This window comes from Micromys minutus (genome assembly GCF_963924665.1).
Source record: "Micromys minutus genome assembly, chromosome: 3".
Lineage (NCBI taxonomy): Eukaryota > Metazoa > Chordata > Mammalia > Rodentia > Muridae > Micromys > Micromys minutus.
The window spans coordinates 81384106-81411662 of NC_137972.1; the positions used below are offsets into that span (position 1 = coordinate 81384106).

A 27557-nucleotide genomic window follows, 5' to 3' on the forward strand; every position below is an offset into this window, starting at 1 on the left:
TTTTCCTATTTATATATGTTATTGTATAGTTTCTTTATTAACATTTCAAATGTTATCCCCTTTCCCAGTTTCCCCCCAAGAAACCCCTTATCCCATACCGCCCCCCTTCTATGAGGGTGCTTCCATACCCATCCACTCGTTCCTGCCTCACCGCCCTAGCATTCCCCTACACTGGGGCATCTAGTCTTCACAGGAACAAGGGCCTCTCCTCCCATTGATGCCCGACAAGGCCACTCACTGCTACATGTGCAGCTGGAGCCATGGGTCACTCCATGCGTAGTCTTTGGTTGGTGGTTTAGTCCCTGGGACCTCTGGGGGGTCTGGTTGGTTAATATTGTTTTTCTTCCTATGGACTGAAAACCCCTTCAGTTCCTTCAGTCTTTTCCCTAACTCCTCCATTGGGGACCCATGCTCAGTCCAACAGTTGGCTGTGAGCATCCCCCTTTGTATTTGTCAGGCTCTGGCAGAACCTCTCAGGAAACAGCTATATCAGGCTCCTGCCAGGAAGCACTTCTTAACAACAGCCATAGAGTAGCCTTCCTCTACTCCAGGGACAAACAGGCTAAAAAATAAATTAGGGAAATGACACCCTTCACAATAGTCACAAGTAATATGGAATACCTTGGTGTGACTCTAACCAAGCAAGTGAAAGACCTGTATGACAAGAAGTTCAAGTCGCTAAAGAAAGAAATTGAAGAAGATCTCAAAAGATGGAAGGATCTCCCATGCTCACTAATAGGCAGGATTAATATAGTAAAAATGGCCATCTTGCTGAAAGTAATCTACAGATTCAACGCAATCCCCATCAAAATTCCAACTCAATTCTTCATAGAGTTAGGAAGAGCAATTTGCAAATTCATTTGGAATAATAAAAAACCCAGGATATCAAAAACTATTCTCAACAATAAAAGAACTGGGGAAATCACCATCCCTGACCTCAAGCTGTATTACAGAGCAGTAGTGATAAAACAAAACAACGACATGGTATTGGTTCAGAGACAGGCAGGTAGATCAATGTGGTTTAAGTTTTAAAACTTCAACCTCCCCTCCCAGACCATACCTTCTGACAGGGCAGATCATCAGCTTGTCTGCCCCTCTGAAGACCTCCCAGGAGATCTGCACCCAGGGAACAGGTAAGGGACGCTCCCAAATAAAGACAGCAGTTGGGACCCTAAGGACCCCAGCAGAAGCAGAACTGATCCCCTCTGCTCAAACACCTCCTCCCTTCCCACTGGAGCAGACCATCAGCTTGTCTGCCCCTCTGAAGACTCCACAGTCTGAAGACTCCACAAGCCTGCGGAGATCTGCTGCACTTAGGACAAAATACCTCTGAATTCACTGAAAGAAAGATAACACAATGAAACAGATGAAGGAATTGAACATTCTGAAGGCCTGCCAGGAGATCTGCCGCACTCAGGGCCACAGGTGTCACAGGAGACCTACAGCAACCCAGAGACATAGGAGGCAGGCTCCAGACAGAGAAACCCAGGACAGTTAATACCAGAGATAACCAGATGGCAAGAGACAAGCGCAAGACCATAAACAACAGAAGCCAATATACTCAGAACCCAGTTCTCCCATCACAGCAAGCCCAGGATACCCCAACACACCTGAACACCATGATTCTGACCTAAAATCCTAACTCATGAATAGTGTCCTTTAAGGAGAATATAAATAACTCACTGAAAGAAACAGAAGAAAACACAGATAAACAAGTAGAAGCCCTTAAAGAGGAAACAAATAAATCCCTCAAAGAATACAGGAAAACACAATCAAACAGGTGAAACAATCTAAAGACGTAGAAATGAAAGTAGAAACAATAAAGAAAACACATATGGAGGTAACCCTGGAAATGGAAAACATAGGAAAGGGGTCAGGAGCTACAGAAGCAAGCATCAACAGAATACAAGAGATAGAAGAATCTCAGAAAAGATATAATATATTGACACACCAGTCAAAGAAAATACAAAACATAAAAACTCCTAACCCAAAACACCCAGGAAATCCAGGACACAATGGAAAGATCAAACCTAAGAATAATAGAAATAGAAGAGAGCAAAGATCCACAGCTCAAAGGATCAGAAAATACCTTCAATAGACTCATAGAAGAAAAAAACTTACCCATCCTAAAGAAAGAGATGGTCATATATGTGCAAGAAGCCTATAGAGCGCCAAGTAGATTGAACCAGAAAAGAAAATCCTCTCCTCACATAATAATCAGAACACTAAATTCACAGAACAAACAAAGAATATTAAAAGCAGTAAAGGGACAAGGCCAAGTAACATATAAAGGCAGACCCATCAGAATTACACCAGACTTCTCAACAAAGACACTAAAAGCCAGAAGATCCTGGACAGAGGTCATGCAGACCCTAAGAGAACACAAATGTCAGCCTAGATTACTATACCCAGCAAAACTCTCAATCATCATAGATGATTTGCAGGCAAATAGATGGAACTAGAAAATATCATCAAGAGGTAACTCAGACCAAAAAGAACATGCATGGTATGTGTAGTAGTAAATATTAATAAAAGTATGTACTCTCTAATAAGGCATACTAGCTTAAAAAAAAAGTATAGAATACGCAGGATACAATCCACAGAACTCAAGAATGTTTAGCAGAAGTGCTTCAATCTTATTTTGGAATGAAAGAAAAAAAAAAAAAAAAAAAGCAATCACAGGAGGCAGAGGGAGGGAAGGATTTTGTGTAGGAGAAGATAGGGGGAGGGGAAAGGGGAAACAATCAGGTGAGGGGTTGGGGAGGGGGAGGGGGAGGAACAAGAGAGAAGCCCTGAAGGCCAGCAGAATGAATAAAAATATGAAACCTCAGGGGTGGGGTGGGAGGTGGGGAGACCCTCTAGAATGTACCAGAGATCTGGGAGGTGAGAGACTCAGGACTCAAAAGGAGGGACCTTAGATGAAATGCCCAACAGTGGGAGAAGGAACTGTAGAGCCCACCTCCAGTAGAAAGACATCAAGTCAAGGAATGGGGTTGCCATCCCACAGTCAAAAACTCTGACCCAGAATTGTTCCTGTCTAAAAGAACTGCAGGGACAAAAATGGAGAAGAGACTGAGGGAAAGGAGGTCCAGTGACCTGCCCAACTTGGGATCCATCTCAAGGGAAGGCTTCAAGGCCTGACACTATTATTGATGCCATGATGTGCTTACAGACAGGAGCCTCTCATGTCTTCTGAGAGGTCCAACAAGCAGCTGACTGAGACAGATGCAGATATTTACACCTAACCATTGGACTGGAGTTGGAGAACCCTGTGGTTGAATTAGGGAAAGGCTGGAAGAAGCTGAGGAGGAGGGTGACCCCACAGGAAGACCAGCAGGATCAACTAACAAATACCCCCTGAGATCTCCGAGTCACCAATCAGGCAGCATACAAGAGCTAGTCTGAGGCTCCAGACAACATATAGCAGAGGACTGCCTGGTCTGACCTCAGTGGGAGAAGATGGGCCTAACCCTAGAAAGACTTGGGGCCCCAGGGAGTTGGGAGGCCTGGTTGGGAGAGGGAAGGGTTCATCCTCTTGGAGACAGCTGGGAGAAGGAATGAGATGAGGAACTGTGGGAGGGAGGACCAGGAGAGGGGCAATGACTGAACTGTTAAAAAAAGGGGGGGAGAATAATTAAAAAAAAAACTACCAAGGGGGAAAATCCCTCAGTTTCCTCCTATGTCAGGAGAGGTGAACAACAGTATATCTACAATTTAATTAGAGTTTAATCTCCTTGATAGAGAATCTTATGAAAATTTACCCAATTCTATTCTAGGACCTGAAGCCAAGGTACCTCAGCTAAATTAGCTTCTGTTACTCTGCCCGCCTATGCAAACTCCCCCTGCAGCTGCATAGCAGATACCTGGATGTGTTTTTTTGTTTTGTGTTTTACCTTTAAAAGCTTCTTGGTCTAAATGTTTTAGAGCTATACTGAGTTCCCAAATACCTAAGTGTAGTCCCATTGGGCTGGAATAAAGACTTTTAATTGGCTATAAACTGTATCTGAGTGGTCATCTCTGGTAGACTCTCCACAACATTTTGGAGGTCCCAAGAGACTTAAGTGCCTTGGAGTAGGAAAGTGTGCACCACCTGGAGAGGACTCTTAGGGAGGTACACATCTTGAGATATTTTAAAAAATCCTGATTGCTGATGAGTCTGGAGGTACCCCAATACCACCACCCAGAAGAAAACAGAAAGTAAACCAAAAGTCACCTGGTCTGAAAACCTCCAGAGGTTATGTTTGGTCTGTAAGAGATGCCATCTAGTTAAGACACAAGAGGGGAAATTGGACACTACCATAGATCCTATGCCCAGGATCCATGTGAGAGATCAACAGAATCCCCTGCTCTGTTTGGGTGTATAAATGTGTGGTAGCCACTCCTGATTGTCTTTACTATGTATCTCTGTATGAGTGTATACCTTTTATTTCTGTATTCCTATCAGTTATGATGGTTGGAGAAACATATCTAAAATGGAAAGTAGGATAAACTGTCCTGGAATACTCAATTCACTAACCCACACTGCCCCCAACTCCTTCAGGAAATGCACAATTTCCTGAGTGCTCACAGGCCACATTGGGCTGCCCATCTATGCTGTGGTGCCCTTCCCCTCCAGGTGTGGCTGGATGCTGCTGTTGCTATGGCAATGCCAGTGGCAGTAGCCACCAGCTTCCCTGTAATAACCAAGGTCTGTCTCTGATGCAAGACCCTTTGACCTCTTCCTCTTGGCTTAAGATTTGTGCTTTCTTGTTGGGAACTTGAATTCTTTTGACCCTGCCAAATTTCCCAGAGAAACAAAAAACAAACAAACAAACAAACAAAAAAAATCCTCCATCTACTCCAGAGGAAACAAACTGGCCTGTTGGGCCCCTTAACACCCAGCCTTGCTTGCTTCCAGTTTGTTTCAGTGCTCAGTCCTGGTCCTGTTTTTCCCCAGATAGTGTGCTCTTCCCCCCCCACCCCCTCTAAGTAGTTGGGGAATGGGGAGTCAAATTTCTTCCCTATTCATGGTTTATGTTCCTTTCTCTACCAGTGACATGTGTAATTAGAAAGTTCCCACAAAACCTCAGGTTTTTTCAATTTGTTGGAAACTGGTTTAAGGTAAAGAGGGCATTAGAAGCCTTTTTGGCTTCTAATTTGGGGGAATTAGAAGCAGCAGTCATAAAACCTTCCAGTGTATCTAAGGTCGGTTAGGTTACTCAAGGACCTGATGAATCACTCACTGGGTTTCTGGAAAAGCTCTGAGACACAAATCAGGTATTGGCTCCCATAGACCCAATCGCCCCTGGAAACCAGGGAGCCACAAATGTCATTAGTTTCTTCCAGATATAAGGAGAAAACTTCAGAAATCAGAGAGACTTAGAGATGATTATATTTCAGTTTTTGGAAATTGCTCAGAAAGTTTGTAACAGCTGAGATTCAAGCAAAGTCAGGCAGGGAAAGAAACTCTCCTGAGGCAACTGCTGTTTTTGTGGAAACAACCAAGGGAAGAAATGGGGGAAATAGATCAGGAAAGAGGGTTCAGGGACTTGCCAGCACTGTTTAAGAGGTCCCAAGTATAGATCTGGTGAAATTTAGACAAAAATATCCACAAAGCACCCTGCTCTAGGTTATAGATAACCTGTTCATAGCTCCAATCACTGAGGGAAAAAGCGAACAGGCAACAGAAGTCCTTTGAGAGGCCATTCAAGCCTTGAGGTAAAGAGTCACAACATAGAAGCCTCAGCTGTGTTTCTTGAATCACACACAGGAAAGAAAACAGAATCCTGCAAATTCTCCCTGTGGTGGTTTAAATATGCTTGGCCCATAGGAAGTGGAACTATTAGAAGGTATGGGCTTGTTGAAGTAGGTATGGCCTTGTTGGAGGAAGTGCATCACTATGAGGGTGGGCTTTGAGATCCTATGCCCAATCTCTAAGAGATGGTTGTCTAACTTTCAGGTGACCCACACCAAGCCCTACTTCTGAATCAATCCTATATTTTATTCCACAAGACATCAGCCCTCTCAACTCTTTCAGGCTCCTGCTAGATGATGACTCTCGGGGTCCTAGCATGGCTTTCTTGAGCTGACTGACCTGATCCAGTCTATCAGGCCTGATCTGATGGCATCCCACTGGTGATAGCAGATGAGGGGTTAGTCACAGATGAGAGCAGTTTCATCCAAGATGGGTTCGCAGGTATGCAGGGGCAGCAGAAATGATCCAAGGTAAAAAGTTAAGCACTGTGCTGGGGAAAGACAGGGTATTGCCATATACACCAAAAGCCATATGCTTTCACCATAGCCCATGGGCTCTACACAGGAAAAGAGGATTGTTAACCTCAGCAGAAAAAACAAAATCAAAAATAGAGAAGAAATCTCAGCCCTCTTGGAACCAAAACAGGTGATTCCTCAGAAGCCAGAGCAAAAAAGAGGGTGGCCTGGAAACCTGGAAAGACACCCTAGAATAAATGGGCCTCTCCTCATCTTGGTACCCCTGATGGATTCTTTAGTAGACTGAGAGAAGGAAGAACTGGCCACACAGCATAACAAAGATGGTGGATGCTGTAGGACAGAGTCTAAGACAACAACTGGTTTTGGATCTGCACCAATTCACCCACCTAGGGGCCACAGAACTGCTGAACTCTTCGGGTATTACACTCAAAATTTGGGAAGACTGATTAATGACAGGCTTTTAGATGTGCCACCTGGGCTCTGGTAAACCCCAAAGCAGGAAAGGAAGATCCCACCAGAGATCTGGGCTTCAGAAAATGGGCCTGGGAAACATTGAGAGTTGTACTTTACTAAAATATGACCTAATGTTTTTAGCTATAAATATTTGCTGGTATTTGTAGATACCCTCTCAGGATGGGTCGGGCCCTATCCAACCAAAAAGAGCATTCTTCAATAGTTGCTAAGAAACTTCAGGAAATAATCCTAAGTTTGGACTGCCCCTACATTTGGGGTACAACAATGGCCCAGCCTTCATAGCCAAATGTCTCAAAATCAGGTATTAAATATTAATTAGAAGTTACACTCTGCATATGGTCAAAGAGCTCAGGTCATATAAAGGATGAACAGAATTTTTAAGGAGACTCTGACCAACCTATCCTGAAAACTTGTGAAAATTGGCTCAACCTCGCCCTTTGCCCTTCTCAGGGCCCAATGTAGTCCTTACCTGGGGGGATTTAATCCTTTTGAAATTGTTTGATAGTCATCTTCCCAACTCTCTCCAAATTTCAAGATATTCCCCAGGCAGAAATGCCTTAATTACTCCTTTCTTAAATCTTTGCAGACTTTTCAGGAAGTTTGCTGCCAGGTCACTGACTAGACAATGAGGGGATTCCTGCCATCTCCCACCTCTGAATTCACCCATCAGGTTCCAGCCAGGAGATATGATTTGGATAAAAAGAATCTCTGACGAGACAGACCCTGGAACCTGTCTGGAAACAACTCTACTTAGTCATCCACACCACCCCAACTGCTATCAAATTAGCTGGTGTCCTCCCTTAACAAAAGGCCAGTGAGGATGACAACAGAGGGGTGGTCACTCAGACCCCTTAAAGACAAGAGTGACCAGAGTTTACTAACCTGTGATACACACACATCAGCCTCAAATCTGGACATGGAAGTTTAGGAAAGGCAAGGATAAGAAACTATTTTTCAGATGGATCTTTGTTCTCTTATATCTCCTTTCAGGGGTAGAACAATATGGTTCTAGGAGAAAGACAGGGATCAGGAAATCAGGTTGTAGAGAAGACTGGCTAGAAAAAGGCCTTCAGGGATTACAGTTTTATACATGCGCATGGTGAGCCGTCCTGCCAAGGGCAATGTGCCTGCATCATGTCCTCAAAATACTTGACTTGCTTGTGCTAACAGTTTGACTAAAATGTGCCACCTGAAAAGCCACACTCCCCCACACTCTATATATATATTGGTCTGTTATCTCCCAGACATATGTCTATAATGTAGAGGAAAGAGCTCATATTGGCCTTGATTGCCAAAGGTCAAATAGATCCCAATTCTGGTCTCAGTTCTAGTAGGAACAGAAATAGCTAGAGCAACTGTCACAGGCACCTTAGCCTTGATTGCTGGGAACCAAAATTTCAAGGAACTTAGTTCCCAGCTGGATTTATTTAGACCTAGGCAATTTAAAGAATTCTATTTCCAGGCTAGAGAGCCAAGCTGGCTTTCTCAAAGAGGAAGTCCTACAGAACTGAAAGAGGTTAGACCACCTTTTTATGAAACAAGGAAAACTTTGCATGGCCTTTAGGAGAAACTTGTTTCTATGCCAGCCAACCAGTGGTGATTAAAGAAAACCTTGCCACTGGTCAGAGAAAACAACAAAGGAACAAAAGGAGACATAAATCAATTACTTGGTATCAGTCTCTGTTTACCTGATCCCATGGCTGACCACCAGTGTCAGACTGACTGCTGATTCTTACTCTGATTGGGTTAATGACTCTGGGACCTCAACTGCATGGCTAACTGCATAAAACAGAGAATAAACTCAAGTTAAGCTACTAGTCCTTAGGACCAACTATGCCCCTCCAAAATAGGAAAAGTTAATTCACTAATGACCATAGAGCCAATGGAGAATGTGACAGGGCAAGAGAGTGCAGAGATTCCTCCATCTTCTCTTCTTGCTGAGGCCATTTCAGGTTTAACTAGAATTTAATCTCCTTGGTGGAAAATCCTGTGAAAAATCACCAAATTCTATTGTAAGACCTGAGGCCAAGACAACCTAGCTATCATCTTACTTTAGACTGCCTGCTTATGCAAACCTTACCTTTCAGCTAACTGCTCATCTTAGTTTCTGTTAAACTACCTGCTTATGCAAATCTGCAGCTACAAAGTGAGATACCAGGATGCAGTTTTTGCCTTTTCAAGCCTCTAGCTCTAAATGCTTGGGGCTATACTTGGGTTCCCTTTGAATACCTGAATATAGTCCCAGCTGGCTGGAATAAAGACTTTCAGTTGACTATAAATTAAATGTCTGAGTGGTCATCTCTTGTGGGGTCCCCATAACACCACAAATGAAAAACACTCCAAAACTAAAAACTATCTGAAGATATTGTCAGCACTTGAGAAAATGCGACAGGAAAATCTTGAGTTGCAGCAAGCTTTGGCTACCCAGTGAGACCTTGTCTCAAACAACAACAAAACAATAAGCACCAGGGGTGCTGCTTGTGTTGTAAGGCAGAGGCAGGAAAATCTCTGAGTACAAGGCCAACGTGGTATATGAGTTCTAGGCCAGCCAGAATACAAAGTGAGATCATGCCTAAAAACAAAGAATGTACACACAACACCACAGCCACAAGAAAAATCAAAACAAAATACTTTCTATGAGACCCAGTTGTATCAGTCCAAATCCTGCCCTACCCCCAATCAAAGTTAGCTTACAGAGATCTGTCTACTGCTGCACTGCTCGACAGCCTGCTTATAGAATGAGACTAGGTGCCCATCGGTGGATAAATGGATAAAGAAAATGTGATAAATATACACATTAGGGTCTTATTCCATCATTAAAAATAAAATGTTATTTGAAGGAAAATGGATGGAACTTGAGACCATCACATAACTGAAATCAAAGTATCACATGATTTCTTTTGTCCGTGGAATCCAGGGAAGAAATTAAGGACATGAAAGTAAAAGATGTCTTGGTCAGTGTTCTATTGCCTTGAAGAGACACCGTGGCAAAGGCTACTCTTAGGAAAGCATTGAATTGTGAGCTGGTTTACAGTTTCAGAGAGTTAGTCCATTCTCATCATGGGTAACATGGCAGCACACAGACAGACATGGTGCTGGAGGAGCAGCTGAGAGCTAATCTGAGTCCACAGGCAGCAGGAGAGAGCCACAGGACATCACTTCTGTTTTAGAAAATCTAAAAGCCCACTTCTGGTGACACATTTCCTCCCACAAGGCCACACCCCTAATCATTTCAAATAGTGCCACACCCTGGTGACCAAGCCTTCAATCTATGAGCTTATAGGGGTCATTTTCATTCAAACAATCACAGGATACTATTAGGATTGTAAGAGAAATAGGAAGAATGACAGAGGAGATGAATAAGATTAAAGTATATCATATGCATACATAGAAATGTCAAAATGAAACCCCTTACTCTGTCAAAAAAATTGAGTTAGATGTGGGAGCAGTGGAAGGAGTAGAGAATAAATAAATCCAAATCCACTGTATGAAATTCCCAAATATTATTGTATTCAAAACTTAATATTGAGATAGATTATGTAAGAACTCCTAGTAACAGGGGATATGAAGCCTTGAATCTAGACATCTTCTGTAACCAAGCAAGGCTTCCTTCCAGTGGTAGGCTTGGGACATTAACCCAGCCACAAAACCATTGACCTACATACAATCTGTCCTGCCTACACAAAGTGCTGGGGTAATGGTGGCATGAAATTTCTGGGAGTGGCCAGCCAATGATTGGGCCCCTGTGCCAGGAGAGGGACTCTAAGCCCAACACTGCCTGGATGGTCAGGAACCATAGGCTGGAAAGCCCCAAGTCCTAAGATAGAACCAAGCACAACTGGTAAAAACAAAAACAAAACAAAGAACAAGAAAAACAGTCACTGAAATTATTCCCAATGGTACTCTGCCATACTTGGTGCTGACCCAATCGTCATCAGAGAGGCTTTCTCCAGCAACTGATGGGAACAGATGTAGAGACCCATAGCCAAATATTAGATAGACGTTGGGAAACTGTGGAAGAGGGAGAGGAAGGATTGTAGAACCCAGAAAGTTTGAGGACACCTCACAGAATCAACTAAGCAGGATTCATAAGGAGTTCAGAGACTAATGCAACAATCACAGAGCCTGCATGGGTCTGCACTAGATCCTCTACATGTACATTATTGTTGCTTGGCTTGTTCTTACGGAATTCCTAACAGTGGAAGTGGGAAGTTTCCTGAATCTTTTGCCTGATCTTGGGACCCTTTGCCTCTCACTGTTCAATTTTTTGTATCTTGATATGCTATATTCAGTTAGTATCTGGGGCCTGCTCTTAGATGAGTTGATCTGGGGGAGAGGAAGGGGTATGGGAAGTATGGAGGGGGAAACTGTGGTTGGGATGTATTACAGGAGAGAATAAATTTAAAATATATTTTAAAATGTATTAAGTCCAAATAAAGAAATCATTAAGAACATTAGGCATAAAAATAGTAATGATGAAAAAAAAAAAAACCAATAATGTTCAAATCAGTGATCTCCCTTACCCCAATTAACTACATAATAAAATGTAGAAACCAAAGCCAAGATCTTATTTTAAAATTTTAACAAAATCTCAGGAAAACATTTAATAGTATCAAGAATATTGTTAATTGAAAAGATTAAAAGAATCTAGCACATAAAAACTTATACCAATGACTTGACAATTAAGAGACATTCCTAGAAAAATACAGCTTATCAAAACTCAGAATACATTGTCTTAATACTTATGTATCTATTTTAAAATATAATCTATAATTTTAATTTTTTACCTTAGAAAATAAAAAGCACTCCATGTTGAGGTGGTTTCACCAGTAAATTTTGACAAAACTTAAGCAGTGACATCAGTTTTTTTATACAAACTCTTAAAAGAAACAAATTTCTAATTTGCTTCAAGGAGCTTACAAGACTGACATTAAAAATACATTAAGGGCAACAGTAAGATAATCTTTCAAGTGCACTTACATAAAATTCCTAAGTACAAGTATACAAAAACCAAGTTTAGCAAATGCTAAAGTAAAATATATTATGAAAAATTTGAATTTACTGAAAGGACAAAAATCTGGTTTAATTCTGCTATTCTTTCTTGAATATTCACACATTTATAGAGGTAAGAATATGTTGACTGGTTAATTTGATTTGCTTTCTAATCATTTTTTTTTCAATAATGGAGACTGAACTTGGGTACTAGGAAAGTAGTCTACCACTGAAATGTAACCCAGTCCTAGAAGTAAGCGTAAAGCTAAAGTAGCACACAAAGAATTAATGTAACCTAAACTTCCATTCATTGGCTGGCCATGGTAGCTCACACTTGTAATACCAGCCGAGTGAAACCAGAGGAATGCTGTGAGCTTGAGGCCAACCTGGGCTACATACATAGCCAGCTCTAAGCCATCCTGAAATACATAACAAAACTTGTCCACAAGAAGACACAAAAAAAGTTATTTTTCACTAAAAGCCCATTCAGAAAACTGAAATTTTCTTTAATAATTTAAAGAATATCCACAAACCCCAGCATACCTACTAGTAAAATGCTCAAACTATCAAAACCCATCATTCCTCAAGACTACACAACACAATAATGTTCATACTATCATTTCCAGTCAACCTTAGATTACAAGAGAGTAAGAGAAAGCTATGACAAAAAGGAAAATGAATAAAAAGAACTGAAATTATATGTATGTATGTACATGTGTATGTATTTATGTATGTATAGTGTATGTATGTTCTGGAAAAAACCTATAAAGTAGTAGTAATTATTACCATTTATAAGTGAACTTAGTGGGGAATGCCAAAGCAATGAGGTGGAGAGGGTGATTAGGAGCGAGTGCATCTTCCTGAAGACAAGTGGAGGGGAAGAGGAGATGGGAGTGGTGCAGAAGGGGATAACATTTCAAATGTAAATACAGAGAGTATGTAATTTTAAAAAAGTTAAAAATATTAGTGAATGTAGCAACATTACTGACTGCAGCGTCGATGTACAAAGTTCCTATGTACTAGCAAACAACTAAGAACTATGAGAAATGCAGGTGGATATGGTATGAAGCAATGGCTCAGTGGTTAAGAGAGTTCTTGTTCTTGCAGAGAACCAGTTTGATTGCTATCATTCATACTCATAACTGCATGCTAGCTTTAGCTCCCTGATGCCCTCTTTTGGTCTCTATGGGTATACAATGTGGCATATAACCACACAGACACATATATATGTAAAAATAAATCTTAAAAAAACCTAACTTTTATATCATTAATTAAAAAAATAAAAGTTTTTCAAAGATAACACACCAATATTTATGTCCTTGAAAAGGAAAGAATTAACTATAAAGTTAAAATGCTAACTATTAAAGATCAATAAATTGGAATTACCTTAAATAACTTATATTTACTGGGACATTAGCCAAAAACTGGAAGAGTAACTGCATACATCTTACAAATCTAATACACTACAGAATCTATTAGAATACCTACACAACTGATTTTCCTAGTAAGAATGAAAAAGGACTACACAAGCATGGTACAGAATAAGATTTCAAATGGCCAATAAAAACCAGAAGATGTCCAACTTAAGCAGCAATCAGAAAAATACGAACTTTAAACCACATGCAGCTATGTTGGTGGTGCATGCCTATAAGCCCAGCACTTCAGAAGCTGAGGTAGAGTGATGGCTACCTGAGACCCTGACTCAAAAACGAAGAGCAAGCAAAACTCCACAAAAATAGCTATTTGAAAAAGATTAATAGACAAGGATGTCAAGCACCAGGCATAGATGTATACCCTTCTGGTGGGAATGAAAATTGGACCAACCTCTTCTAGAGAAAATTTGGTGTCATTAGTTTAATAGATTCCCATAAATAAATATTCTTTACCAGAGTGTATACTCTTAATAATTTGCCTATCAGGCTTCATATACAATGTTCACACCATCAATGTTTTAACAGCCAAAACAACTAAATGTCAACATACTCAACACCAACATCCAAGTTTCACAAACTCCTATATGTGAGTACTGCTACTGCTCCAAGGCCTAATCTCAGAGTTGGAAATAGTCAAAGCAAACAGGCAGTAAAGCCAGGATTTGTTTCAGGTCACTTGTGTCAGAATCTGTACCTCTATTTTGTGTAAACTTTCTGTGAAATGGGCTGACTGAGGATGTTTTTCAAAACTGTTCCTCTTCATCTCTTCTATTTTGAGACTATATCTACAAACAGAAAAAGCAAAGGATCTAACTCTGTCCCAGAGAGGCAGGAGAAAAATGGGAAAAGTTTTCAGAGGTGCCAATCAAACCACCATTACATACAATTGGCAGAGCCTCTGGGTTTGTTTGGATAGAAGTGTTGTTGCTGTTGTAAATGGTATCCACAAATGGATCAAACTACCGCTGGTGATCTGTATGAACTGAACTGCTGATATCCTGACAACACAGATTAGATTTGCTCTAAAAAACTATTTTTAAACAGGTCCACATTTTTTGCCCTATTAACCGCTTTTTTTTTCCTATTTTTGGTGTGTGATGGGCTGGAGGAGAGGTTAAAGCTTTTAAGTATATTTACTGAAGTAGGTTTTAAAAAAATATAAGCAGGGGCTGGAGAGATGGCTCGGCGGTTAAGAGCACTGACTGCTCTTCCAGAGGTCCTGAGTTCAAATCCCAGCAACCACATGGTGGCTCACAACCATCTGTAATGGAATCTGATGACCTCTTCTGGTGTGTCTGACTGCTACAGTGTACTCATATAAATAAAATAAATCTAAAAAAAATATAAACAAACATATATACATATAACAATACACACACACACACAGAGTGGGTATTGTCCATTGATACTTCACTTACTCAGCAATATAGGTAAGATCTTTATTTCAATTCCCAATAAAACACACACACACACACAAATGGTGGGTCAACTGGGTATCAACACAAAAACAAAATGAATCTTAACTCTCTAACCTTACACAAAACTAGATTCCAGGTGGGTTTCCAATCTAAGCATAAAGGTAAAACAGCCTTCAAAACGATGCTTATGAATTGTTTTAAAAAAAGTAATATTGTGAAAATGGCTATACTACCAACCAATTGAATGCAATTTCCGTCAAAATTTTAATTCCATTGTAACAGAAATTCGAAAAATATTTTAAACTCATACGGAAACAGAAAAGACTACAAATATAAAGCAATTCAAAGTAAGACAATAATCCTGAAGTATCATTATACTGACTTCAGGTTATACTACTGAGCTGTGGTAATAAAAACATTACACTGTACAAAAGCAGACATGTAGCTCAATGGACTACAGCAGCTATAAACTCACAGAACTACAGCCAGCAGGTTTTAAACAGATACCAAAATATACATCAGAAAAAAAGTTTCTTCAACAAATGATGCTGGGAAAACTGGACACTCGCATGTAGAAAGAATAATAAAACCAAATCCCTGTGCATCTTGACTTGCATAAAAATCGATCCCAAATGGATCAAAGACCTGAACGAATGAACGAGAACTCTGAAACGGCTAGCGGAAAGCAGAGAAAATACTACAAGATATACACCAAGAGCAAGAATATTCTGAATAGGATTCCAGTTGCTCAAAATTATTGACACCTGAGACCCCATTAAATCACAAAGTTTCTGTACTGCCAGGGAATAGTTAACCAAATTAATAGACAGCCTATAGAAAGGGAGAGAATCTTTGCTAGGGACACATAAGACAGAGAGTTACCTCTAGGATTTATTTTTAACATTGAGGAGGGGGAATGGAGGGAGGGATTCTAGGATAGTTTTTACATAAGTTAATGAACTGATAGTTCTCAAAAATGAAGCAAAATTCATCAACATATAAAAAAATACTTGTGGTCACTACCTATTGGGAATTGCAATTAAACTAGCTTTATAATCCACCTCACTCTAGTCAGAACAGTCATAAAAAACAAACAGGAGATGCAGTGGGATGTATACCTTTAACTCCAGCACCCAGAAAGCAGAGGTAGGCAGATCTCTTGGGTCTGAAGTCTATATAACAAATTCCAGGCCACCCTACGTAAGGCTATATATCTGAGACCTCATCTCCTACTTCAAAAGATAAGAGGAAGGGAGTGAAGAAAATCAAACAAGGCCCTAAGACATCTCTTGAGTTCAAAGCTCTTATTGCTCTTACTATAAAGACCAGAATTTGTTTCCCAGCACCCACATCTGGCAGCTCATCTGGTAACTACATCACTAGCTTCAGCTCCAGAGGATCCAGCACTTCTGGCATCCATGAACACCTGCACTTCATGGTGTACACCCACCACACCACCAACAACAACAACAAATGACAACTAGGACGAGAACAAAAGGTAACCCCTTATACAGTGGGGTTATCAAATAATGTTGCTACGATGGAAGTCATTATGAAGGTTCCTTAACACACACACACACACACACACACACACACACACACACACACACACACACGTTTCACACGTTTACCATATGACCCAGGTGTATTACTCTGTGTCAACACTGCACATCAATGTTTATTGTAACATTGCTCATAGCAGCAAAGTTGGGAGAACCAACTCAGACAAACTGACAGGAGGTGGGTTTATATACTGTCTTAGGCTTTTACTGCTGTGAACAGACACCATGACAAAGGCAACTCTTAAAAAGGCAACATTTAATTGGGGCTGGCTTACAGGTTCAGAGGTTCAGTCCATTATCAAGATGGAAGCATGACAGCATTTAGGCAGACACAGTTTGGAAAGAGCTGAGAGCTCTCCATCTTCACCTGAAGGCTTCTAGTGGAAGACTGGTTTCCAGGGAGCTAGCATGAGGGTCTTAAAGTCCATGCCCACAGTGACACACCTACTCCAGCAGGGCTACACCTACTCAAGCCAGGCTACACTAATAGTGCCACTCCTTGGGCAAATCATATACAAACACAATTTTTCAGTCATAAAGAATTAAGTTATGTTGTTTGCAGGAAACTTGATGCAACTGAACCATCACAGCCCCTTCAGTTTTATTCTAAGTTTTTCCACCAAATGTTTAGCTATTTAATGTTCGTGGACCCTACATCTTCATAGGATTTATTTCCAACACTAAATTTAAAAAGTTAAGTCACAGATTTTATAACTAAAGAACAGTAAGAACTTGCCAGTCATTCTTAGAATTACTATTTTTTTCAAAGCCCATTCTAAAAAAAGTTAAAAATGTATTTTTCTTCTAAAATCATCCAAGCAAAACATTACATCAACATTCTTAAAACATATTGCAATTCCCTCAGAAGATTATAACACGTTGTCAAAGTCTCCATACTTTCTTGGCAAGAGTTATCTTCAGGAGCTTCCTCATCCCCTATTAATTAGTAGTCTCCTACGTATGGGAAAACTACATGCCTGCTGACCTGTATTCATGTTTTAAAGACTGTACCATCTAATACAGTTGTTACCAGTCACATGTAGTTATGAGTACTTAAAATGTAACTATTCCACACTATGACAAATTTACTTCATTCTCAATTCTTGTACTAAGATAGAGCTGAGCTAGGGAGATAGTTTGGTGGTAAAGGGGGCTTGTTACACAGGCATGAGAACCTGAGTTCAGACCTACAGCACCTATATAAGAACCTATAGGTGGCCAAATGTGCCTATAATGTCAGTACCAGGGAAGGGTGGAACCAGGACAATTGTTGGGTTTTGCTAGCTACCAGTCTGGAAGAAAGCTGGGGATGAGGACACCAAGAAACAGTGAGCTCCAACTTCAGCGAAAGACCCTGTGCTCAGAGGGATAAAGCAGCTTACTAGCACATTTTTATACTGATCATGTGTTGACAAGACAGCATTTAATATATGTTGAACTAAATATTAAATTTATTTCAACCCTAATTTTTTAAAAATTTGTTTTTATGTGAATAAGTGGGTGTCTAAATAAATATATATACCATGTATGTGCCCTGAGGGACTAACAGGGTATCAAATTCCCTGGAACTTCAGTTACAGTGTCTTGAGCCACCTGATGCTCTTCTGAGAAAACAAATTCAGATCCACTGCAAGAGCAGGAAGTACTCTAACAACTGAGCCATCTCTCCAGCCCCACAATTCAAATAGCTACCAAAAATCTTTAACAACATGATTCACATTATATTCCTTTGTGGTATTGGGGCTAGAACCCTGACTATAATCGATGGTTATGTTTTGTATTTCTAAGACAAGGTCTTACTAGTTATCTTATACTAAACCTGAACTGACTATGTAACACAGGCTGTCCCCAAACTTACATTTCTCCTTGTCTGTCTTCATCTCCTAAGAGCTAGATTATTCTATAATTACCGGCAGTCTCCATACATGAGGGGATACAATCCATAACAAGAACCATGAAAATGAGCAAGTACTGCCAGAGACTCAGTGTGTTCTCCATAGGCTTCCCAATAAGCCCTTTAGCATGCACTGCTTAGTCACAGTTCTGCACAAACCCTCTGCATCTCATTATCAAATCTCATTACCTGGCAACTGATCATGAATTCCTCGATTTATAGGTGTTGTACAGACTTTACTGAAGTCCAGTGAATCATCCAAAATGGCATTTATCCTTCGAAAGATATTGGCATTGCTACATGTAGAGAGTGCAGGAACGTCTTGGTTGTCCCAGCAATCCTTTATCCTTCCTGCTTCTTCTTCCTAGAAATGAAGAAAACATGCTTGGGTTTTCTATATTCACATAGAATGCTGCTTTCAACAATACCATGAACTAAAAAAAGTAACAAAGGCTTCAGTTTACTCCCTACACATCAATGCACCAAATGAATGTCTATTACAAAGTACTCAGAACACTGTATTATCGAAAGTAGAAAGACATTTTCTCAAGAACCTCCTAATCTAGCAACATTCGGATATAATAATTTACACGATGACATGGCAGCACCAGCATGGACTAAACTGACAAAGAAATGTACTGAGACATACTACAATATGGATAAGCCTCAAAAACATGAAAGAAGCCGGTCACAAAAAAGGGGCATTTTTATCAGTGATGTCATCACTGGTACATTTCCCATGCAACCAATTCTAGTTTTCTCTAGACACTGTTAAGTACTACCATTTATTAGTACCAAGGGCAGCTACCTAGCTGATCTCATTCTTCACACTTCAATTCCCTCTCTTTCTACGTTCAAGGCCATGTGTTTTACATAATAACACACTGGTTGACAGATTGAATTGTCTTTTTCTTCTTTTGAGACAGGTTTTCATATAGAATGACTCTAAACTCCTGGTCTTCATACCTCCCATCTGAAATCACCATTCCCTGATCTTTCTTTAACTGCTGTTTGATAAATGCTAGCCTAGAATTAATACATAGCCTGGAGGGGAATAAGGAGGTAGAGTGGAGATACCCAAAGTTATCTTTCTGCTTCAGCTTCCTAAGTGAAGAGATTACAAGTATGAGACTCCATACCTAGCAGACAGACTTAACTTTCTAAGAAGGAAATCAGCTTAAGAAATGCAATCATTCTAAAAACTTGGGAACCAAACAAAACAAGTAAGGAAAATTGGCGCTAACTTATAACTTCATTCACCAAAACAAAACAGCATGATGTTACTTTATCTAGCATATTAAAATCCAGGTGATCATGAGAAAGACCAAATGCATTTACAGTTTACAAATGCCTCAGAATGGCATTGAATGAACAAATTCATATCCTACCTTAGCAGCTCCAAGCTCTTAAAAACAGATATCCTCTGTACCCTTTGAAGGCTACCAGAATACTCAATTCTGCAAGGCTGTTTTGCCAAGCCCTACTGACTCACACCACTCATATCTTTTCACAACTGTACATTTATAAAAGATGATGCTCAACTTCCCTTTGTAACTGCACAAGGGCATGTGTTTACAGTTTGCCCATGTAAGGCTATAAGCTTCATTCATTCACTGCTTACACATCAATTGTCCTCAATCTATAAGCAACACCTTCAGAGTTAAAAGTGAGACAAAGATTTATTCATTCATAACAAAGTTTGAAAGTTAGGACAAAGAACTAAGATCAATAATATCATAAACAAAGCCACAGCATGCTGTAAACATATTCTGTCCTTAATCCACATGACTTTGAATGGAGAATGTATTTGAAAGCTGGAGAAAGGGGGTCTAGGGAATAACACAGAAGGCAGAAAGGCATTATCCAAAGCATTCCAGTATGACGAAGTGTTGTATACAGAATAAAGGAGAAAGGCCTCATACACCAGGTTAAGTAGTTAAGCAGTATCTTTATATTAGAGGTTACCAAAAAATTAAAACCCCTTTAACAATGCAAAACAAGAAAATCCTAATTTTTTATTATAAGAGCTATAAATAAAATCTCAGGATCTTGGCCACATCTGAAGGTAAAAAAGTGCTCAGCTGTAAGTCCTTTATAGACTGGCAGTCCTTGCAGGAGAGATGAAGACTAATGAAAAAAGTATGACAGTAATTAGGAGCAACACGCATACTTTAGGGAGCCTTCTGAGAGAAAGTCATTTTTCATGAGGGTGGTTTAAAATGCTTATTATTTCAAGTAACCTGAAAAAAAAATCTAATCTAAGCATCTTTACAGCAACTTTGCTTCACTCCTATAATACCATCAGGAAGATGCATCATATTTCTAAACTGGACAAATGTTACCTGGCATGCCTTCCTCCTTTCTTTATGTATCAAAATTAGAGGTCTTGTTTAAGGTGACTGTGTAATTAGAATAAAAATAAGCAAAGTGTTCAATTTATACTTCAAATAGTTTAACTTACCAGTAAGTAGCAATGTTTGCCATGAATAACCACACTTGAGAGGGTAAAGTAAACCATCACTGTTGATGGAGAACAGTCCTAACAATTTTGTTATATGTACACTAAACATAAAAGTTCAATACAATGACATATAGGGAGGTTTGAATTAATACACATGTAGTACTTACCACAGTGTGTGGCACCTAATTATGTACTGAGCAAATTAGTGCTCAGTACTACTATTATTACGCCCTGAGTCAGAACAACTTCAAAGATCTTTGAAGGATTTGTGTGCTCATTAAATGAGAAAAATATATTTAAAAGCTAAAGCAACTATTTTATGATCTCTTCTCTTTCCTAATTATTTGACTTCACAAGCTTAATTAAAGTACTTAAAATATCATACAACTACCTAAAACTTTAATCCACCATAGGATAGACTGATTTTTTAAACACACCAATTAAAAACTTCATTATTTCTTATTTTCAAAATTAAAATTATCTACTCTCATAGTAGCACTGACTTTATATCGTTTATCTCAATGGTTCTCAACATTTAGGCTGCAACCCTTTGGAACCACGTATCAAATATCTGGCCTATCAGACGTTTATCTTCTGACTCATAACAGCAGCAAAATTATAGTTATGAAGTAGCAACAAAGTAATGTTATGGCTGAGGGTAACCACTACATGAGGAACTGTATTAAATGGCTATAGCATTAGGAAGGTTGAGAACCACCAGTCTTTAACTTTAGCAACATACAGTTCTGAATTCAGACCAATATTTTACCGTAACAAAAGTTTTTCTTGGTTAATCTTCTATTGCTTAATAACTTCCATTGTTTAATAACTTCTATTGTTTTGGTGTATTCTGCCATAAAATGAGATCAACGAGCTTTTTTGTTTTTACCTCAAGTTAAGTCTTATTGTGGACAAAATAATTATGCTTTTTATGAATCAAAAACTTAGTATAGCCAGGCAGCAGTGGTGCACACCTTTAATCCCAGCACTTGAGAGAGGCAAGTAAGTTGGAGGCCAGCCTGGTCTACAATGTGTGTTCCAGGACAGCCAGGGCTTTTACACAGTGAAGCCCCGTCTCAGAAAAAAAGAAAAATTTAAAAACTGTGCATGTATATGGTAAAGATATATTTAGAACTCCTTTATTTGAAAACTATGGCCTTGGCTTCAGATAGTAAATGCCCTAGGCTGAGCATATATATGGTAACCATTCCTCAGGTCAAAATCTTGACTGACACTCAATTCTCATACATGACTACGGTACTACCATTTCTAGTTCTTATTCAATATGCTTGTACTCAAGAACACAACTTCCTACAAAAGATGCCTTCAAGAGAGTTACTGTTAATCCTCTTACAGACTTATAAAAAGCTAGGAAAGAGACTTAAGTTTGGGGCAGAGATAATAGTGCATGCCTCTCATCTCCACAGGTGGAAAACAGACGCAGGCAGATCTCGGCCAGTCTGAGGCCAGCCTGGCCTACCTAATAAAGAGACCCTGACAAAATGATAGAATAAATTCAAGTTTACCCGAAAGATACACAGTTTACTCCTCTAGATAAAAAATTTAAAGCCAAAGTCCATGGATTAGAATTTACAGGGCCTTCTAAAACACCGTGTTTATTCGTTTCCCTTGAGAATAAGACTTTTTCCATTTAATTGGATTCTTTTTAATTAAAATCATTGGTCTTGTACATTCAAGCTTTTAAAAAATATTGTCAAAGTAACAAAATAATAAACTTGGATGCCTCCCAAGAACATGATACTGTACTGTACTTTGGCAATTTGCCTTAAGACTTAAACTAAATATACAGTTGAACATTTATATTCAAGAGTTTGAATATACTTTTACTGCAATTTTAAGCAGCTCTTATATAAATAACCTCACAAAAAATAATTTGGGGATGATAAATTAGAAACATGTTTTTCTTGCAAAATAATACACAACTAGCTACATTTCTATGCTTGCTTTAAATCTCCATCAGGAAACTGGGAAGGGTTGGTTCAAGACCATCCTATTACATGATAAACAGTCTCAAAAAGAAAGAGAAACAACAACAAAGGGATGTATGCAGAGAAAAAAGGTAGGTAATTTTGTACTATTCATACACATGCATGTATGAAACTGAAAGAGAGGGAGAGAGAAGGGAAAGGAACAGGGTACCTGCCAAGGTCTTTTTAAAAGAAAAAGTAGTCTATAAAAATACAATGAATATAATTTTATTTGGGTACATATAAAATTAGCAATGTTAATCATTCTAGTTAGTAATAACTAATCATTTTAACCAAAAATTAGAAATTTCACACAGCTCAATCTAATATTTTATGAATACTGGAAAACTGCTGGTTAGAAATTGGGATCACAGAATGGATAAAACAGTCCATGTCTCAGAAGGATTCATTTAATGGGATGAGTAAATTCAGTCAGGCCAGTGGAAAACAAAATGCTCAAGAAAATAATACATCAGTCTCAGAAATGGTTTCACAATTAAAACTTCTGAATATGAAGAGTTTCAATGAGCAGACATTTTTTAAAAGTGATAGGCAGAACAAAGTATCAGAAGATATAAAACAGTATATTCAATGAGAGAAGTGTTCCAACAAGAATGAAAGTATTTCACCAGAAATAAAGGCTACCCCGTCGGCAACCACTTTCTCCTGGTTCTTCCTCCTTTGGTCATTTTTATGTATCCACGAAATATATATCTACCAATCACCCAGTCTTAATTCTATTATTGTTAGTCTGAGAAGGAAACAGAACAGTATCCAAAATACACTTATAAAATTAGTAAGGGAATCATTTAAAGATTTTCAGTTTTAGATTGCATTTGTGCATGTGTTTATGTGGATATATATGTATATGAATGCTGCTGCTCATGGAAGCCAGAAGTTTTCAGATCCACCAGAATTGGAGTTACACACAGTTGTGACCTGGGAACTAAGCTTAGTTTCTTTATAAGAGCAGAGTAACAGCTTAACCATCTTCCTAGGCGCAGAATGGGAATATTTTATACAAAAATTGCTTAAAAATAGTTGACAGCACATGACCCCTGTAACTATAGCTTTTGTCCACAAATACTAGTCACTATTTGCTGTAGGCAGCACTAACTATACAATTTGATAAACTGTAAGACTATTCATGGCCTATATGTATACCTCTGCAGCAGTACCAACCAAGATCTGTTTATTTTCAAGCTCTCAATACAGATACCATATGATAACGAGATTCATACTAAACCTCTATTATAGATACTACGAGCAATTTAATTCTTGGAGAAACAGTAATAGTTTCTTATGCTTTAGAAATAGGATATTCACTTACTAATTGTCTTCTGTCAAAACTCAACAGCTACTCAGAATTTGGGTTTGAGTTTTGACCACAGATAATTTCTCAAAAAAACTCCAAGGCTCCAGAGTTATGTCAAGAGTTGTTTCCCAAACTCCTCTTTATCTCCTCTCCAGTGTTTCTCAAACTGCCTGATATAGAAAGATGGAAAAAGGAATCTGAAGTTTGGGACCTCAATTTTAATCCTAGAGCTCTATTAACTTCAACCAAGATATTCAATTTAGTTAAGCATACCTTTTCATTCATGGTTTTCAAAAATCATTGTTGTCAAAAAATACTGAAGGCCCTAGACAACCGGTCATCTAGGTTCTATTCATTCTGACATAACTCTTACTATTATCTTTTCCTCTATTACCAAAGAAATGAGTTCTATCAAAAAAAAAAAAAGTTTTGACATCCATCTTTCCTTACACCCTTGGGACCCCCCTTGATAGTTATTATTCCTGTTATACATTCATCTTTTCTGTGAACAGGATCAATTCTCTTCCAATTTTAGTCTGTTTCTTAGCCCCACACTCCCCTCCAGTAGTTTTCCTCTAGCTTCTCTGTAGAGAACTCCATTACCTCTAACTCCCATACCCTTGCTTATCTCTTTAATTCTTGAAGTTAAGCATCAGAGGTCACTCTCTTTCCCAACATGTTATGGAATGTCTTAGTCGCTATTCTATTGCTGTAAAGAGACACCAGGACCAAAGCAACTCTTTTAAAACAAAGCATTTACCCAGGGCTTGTTTACAGTTTCAGAGGTTTAGCATATTATCACCATGGTGCTGGAGTAGTAGCTGGTGTTACATCCTGATGTTCAAGCAGAGAGAGACTGTGCCTGGCATGGACTTTTGAACCAATGGCACACTTCCTCCAATAAGGCCATACACCTCATAATACTTCTTAAATAGTGCCACTCCCTGGTAACTAAGCATTTTTGTATATGAGCATATAGAGGCCATTCTTATTCAAACCACTACAGGTAAAATGCTCTTTGCTTAGTTCATTGTGCTTTATAAAATCCAATGGGCAATTCTTGAACCTTTCAATGTGTATGTTCTTATCAATAGACCTTTGAAAAGTACAAATAACAAAACATCCTGTATAGGACTACTGTTCTCAAACATTTCACTCTCAGAATTCTTTACACCTCTAACATTCCTAAGGATGAGTATTAAGAGCTTTAATGTAAACATATCCTATCTATCAGTATGTTTTCATTAAAACTTTTCTATACCATTGCTGAAATTAAACTATTTCAATTTGGGGAAAATGTTTTCTTTTTAATTAACATTTTAAAGTATTAAATTTTAAAGTAAAAAAGTATAAAAGTTCCATTTAAAGGAACTGGAGTTAAGAGTTGTGAGCCACCATGTAGGACCTGAGAACCAAACCTGGGTTCTCTGCAAGAGCAACAAATGGTCTCAACTGCTAAGCCATCTCTCCAGACCTACCCCAACTTTTTAAGCTAACTTAATAGAAGCTGGCTACATTTTATATGCTTCCCTATAGTCTGTTGACATGAATTGTGTTGTATTATCTAAGAACATCTAGTTTCAATTAGCTCCTAGAAAGAAGATATTTTCAGAAAATTTTGATTATCCCTTTTTGATACATCAAACCTCATAAGCATTAACTTCTTGAAAGTTTAACAGCATGACAACTGAAAGTATATGGATGTGTCCTTCGGATGCTGTTAGATTAAATTTCCTAACTCCAGCTCACATTTTGGATGGACTTTTTTAAAACCCACATCTGACTTTATAACACCTATGTCAGCCATGTGGCATTTTTCAGATATCGGAAATGTTGACATACTTCATGACAGCAGCACAGCTCTCATCAGGAGTCTTTTAAGTATATTATATATAGTGTCAAATAAATGTTTTCTAAAATTCTAATTTATTCTGTACTCAAATTTTATCACTAGCAACAAATACATACTGTCAATCATTTTCTAATGAAGAGACTGACACATTGTCTGTTTTAAATAAATCTATCTAACAAATACCCTGAGTTGAACAATCACAGTCTCAGTGTGATTTTAGGTAAGGGATTTTTTTCTTGAAATAAAATCATAGAAATACTTACAAACCACTCTAGTTGGATATGAAGCAATAGTGTTCTCCATTAGCTTCCTACTTGTCACAGTACACACTCAAGAATTAGTATGTTTGGTATTTTTTATTGCTTCAAGGACATTTGAAATTGGTTTGTGTGGTGGTGTATAAATAATCCAATGATGGATGCAACAATTATTTAATGGCACTGTTAAGGTGCAAGTGACTGTATTTCCCCTGCCACTTCTGCATTATCAGTGCAAACACCAACGTAGTTTTAAAAGCAACTGATGGACCAAGTGTGGAGAACATGCCTATAATCTTATAACTTGGGAGACTGAAGTAGGAGGGCCATAAGTTTGAAGTCATCTTAGGCAACACAGAAAGTTTCGAACAGTTTGAATTATGTGATTCTGTATCAAAAGAAGAAAAAGTCCATGGTATGTTAGAATTTTGAAATATCTGACTTTGGAGACCTGCAGGAGTCCACATATCTAGCACTAAGAATTTCTGTCATAAACTCAAAATTCCTTAACCATAACATTTAAAAGATCTCTTCATCTTAATAACCAATTTAGATTTTTTTTTAAATTAGTTTAATTGAAAGATAGCATACACCCAGTAAAGGGCATAAAAAAATAAGCCTATGGCTTAATAAATGTTGACATATTTGTGTAAATATGAGTACCACAACAAACTAAAAACACATCTATATTATATGTTTTTCTGTACTCTTTCTCATTTTTTGTCAGTCCATTCCTAAAGGCTTACTGTTCAGAAATGTGTTTGCATGCCTGTACATCTGTACGTGCGGAAGCCATAGTCAAACTCCTGTTCAGGTTTCTATGTTGTTTGTTGAGACAAGGTTTCTCAGTAGCCTGGAGTTCATTGCTGTTGTTACCAAATTGGCTTGTTCAGTTTTTTACTTGTGATTTTTGAGTCAGGGTCTCAGGAATGCCAAACTGGTTTCAAACTGACTATACAGCCAAGGACAACCTTGAAATTCTGATTTTCCTGCCTACATACCTCTCAAATGTTGGGACTACAGGTATTTACTACTACTCTCCATGTTGTGTGGTGCTAGGAATCAAACTCAAGGTACCTTCTGCTAATAGGCAAGTACTCTATCAACTAAACTATATTAGTCCAGTTTTGTTTATTTTTGGACTTCTTATAGTTATATTACAGGCAGTCTTGCTTGGTGGGGTCTAAATTTCTTATTTAATTTTTAAATTATTTTTATTTTTCGAGAGGGTTCTATTATGTAGCCTTAACTGGCCTGCTATGTACACCAGGCTGGCCTAGAACTCAAAAGATCCATCTGCTTTTGCCTTCTGAGTGATGAGTTTAAAGGCATTACACCCGCTGAGCTGTCCTCCATGCCTCACTGTTGACTATTTTTATGCATATCCTTTTATAGTCAGATGCACTTGTTTCTCCTGTATATTCCTTTGTCTTAAGATGGTACACTTTTGTATTAAAAGTTAAGTGATATTGTACTAGTTCCCCAACAATCACTTTTCTCTCTAAGCCTGTTTGGAAATCTATATTTCTTTATATGCCTATTACCCATGTTATTTCTGTACATTTTTGATTTTACTTACAATGTAGCAGATATCTTGTTTACGTGCTTATGTTCCCATTAGACTGCTGACTCCTTGAAAGCTGGGAGTTTCTTATTTAATCCCACAGTGGCCCTTGTCATAAGATGAGAACAAAGCAAAAA

At 38.6% G+C, this 27557-nt stretch overlaps 1 protein-coding gene across 1 annotated transcript in view; it reads right to left on the reverse strand.

Moving 5' to 3' along the window:
• CPEB1 (cytoplasmic polyadenylation element binding protein 1) overlaps positions 1-27557 on the reverse strand; it is a 93232-nt gene that overhangs the window by 57561 nt on the left and 8114 nt on the right. Inside the window, exon 2 of the mRNA XM_080914075.1 lies at positions 18173-18347. The gene's annotated coding sequence lies outside the window, so the exon portion shown is untranslated. The remainder of the gene's footprint in view (positions 1-18172; positions 18348-27557) is intronic.